This window comes from Suricata suricatta, chromosome 2 (assembly GCF_006229205.1).
Source record: "Suricata suricatta isolate VVHF042 chromosome 2, meerkat_22Aug2017_6uvM2_HiC, whole genome shotgun sequence".
NCBI classification, from domain to species: Eukaryota; Metazoa; Chordata; class Mammalia; order Carnivora; family Herpestidae; genus Suricata; species Suricata suricatta.
The window spans coordinates 2,508,877-2,510,641 of record NC_043701.1 but is presented as its reverse complement, the minus strand read 5'-3'; positions in this window follow the sequence as shown (position 1 = coordinate 2,510,641).

Here is a 1,765-nt window from a genome sequence, read left to right as displayed (position 1 = left end):
CCACAGCGCTTACCCGTCCCCGTGGCCCGCTGGCCATGTGAGCAGGACACGCAGGCTTCTCCCCCGCCCACGCTGCGTCTGACACTGTCCCTGCGGCTGGTCCACACCATGTTCCTCAGCTCCTTCTCCCTCCGGGCCCCTCCCACCGGGGAGTTTCCCAGGCCGAGCTCTGCATCGGCCGCGCGGCAGGTTGGATGGAACTGTGAACAGGGGCTCAAGGAGGGGTCTTCCTGGGAGAGTCCCTCCAGTGTGGCAGGCCCCCCACCAGGTCCCCTGACCAGAGACTCACCTCAAGGCTGCCGGAGGGAAGGCACGCGTATGTGACATCATAGCAAGCAAGCATGTCCTTGTCACTGAGGCAAGGGAAGGACTGAGGGTTGTCATCATTCAGCAAGAAGCGTTGGGTGACAGGTACAAAATTAATTTCCTGGCTGTCGTATGGATTCCCAGGGGACGTATTCGCACAGTTGCCTATAATGCGACAGGCTGAACAAGAGCCAGTGGGGTGATAGTGGGGGGGCGGGGAGGAGGGGGAAGGGAGGTGGGGAGGGCATCCTGCCCTGCACGCATCTCCAAATTTTCCCTCTGACGGTTGCCCGGTGGCCCGGAGCAGGGTCTGCAGGTGACCACTGCCCAGCCGTATGAGTGTGAGAAAATCTCTCAGCTTGTCTGTGCCTCTGCTTCCCCAGCTCTGGTGCTCTCCGCATCGGGCTGTCAGACCATCGTCTCCACCCCCCGCCAGACACCGGGACCCCCTGCTTGCCTTGCCCACTTTGAGTCACCCAGGCCGAGAGCCTGACCAAGGGTCAGCGGCCGAAGCCCCCCCCCCCCCGGCCGTGCCCCCTCAACCTCCTCACGCCGGCATGCGTGCAGAGTCAGGCTGGGCAGCAGTCCTCTGGGCCTCCGCTCCAGCGGCCTTGTCTTCCCTCTGCTGTAGGGATTCTCCACTTTTTCAGGCAAAAACTCGCTTTTTAACATCCAAAAATGGACTTGGAGCCCCACAACCCGACGGTAGTCACGGCCTTAGTACTTTATGAGAGGACGTGCAGGCAAAGCCCAGAACTCTGCAGCTGTCAATCACATTGGCACCCACACGTATCTGAGGCCTAATCTATGTAGGTGTGTATACGTACATGTGTATGTACGTATACACACAAATACACATTCAAAAATACGGAGACTCACAAATGTATCTTTGTGTGAACATGCATATCCACAAGTATGTATTTATAAACATAGACACCCACAGATACGTATTTATGTGAGTTATACACCCATAGATGTTTACATAGTCATATGCACCCACAGACATTTACATAAACATATGTACCCACAAAAGTTTACATAAACATATGCCCACAAATGTTTACATAAACATATGTACCCACAAAAATTACATAGACATATGCACCCACAGATATTTACATGGACATATACACCCACAGACATTTACATGGACATATACACCCACAGATATTTACATGGACATATACACCCACAGATATTTACATGGACATATACACCCACAGATATTTACATGGACATATACACCCACAGATACTTACATGGACATATACACCCACAGATATTTACATGGACATATACACCCACAGACATTTACATGGACATATACACCCACAGACATTTACATGGACATATACACCCACAGACGTTTACGTGGACATATGCACCCACAGACGTTTACGTGGACATATACACCCACAGATGTTTGCATGGACATATGCACCACAGATATTTACATGGA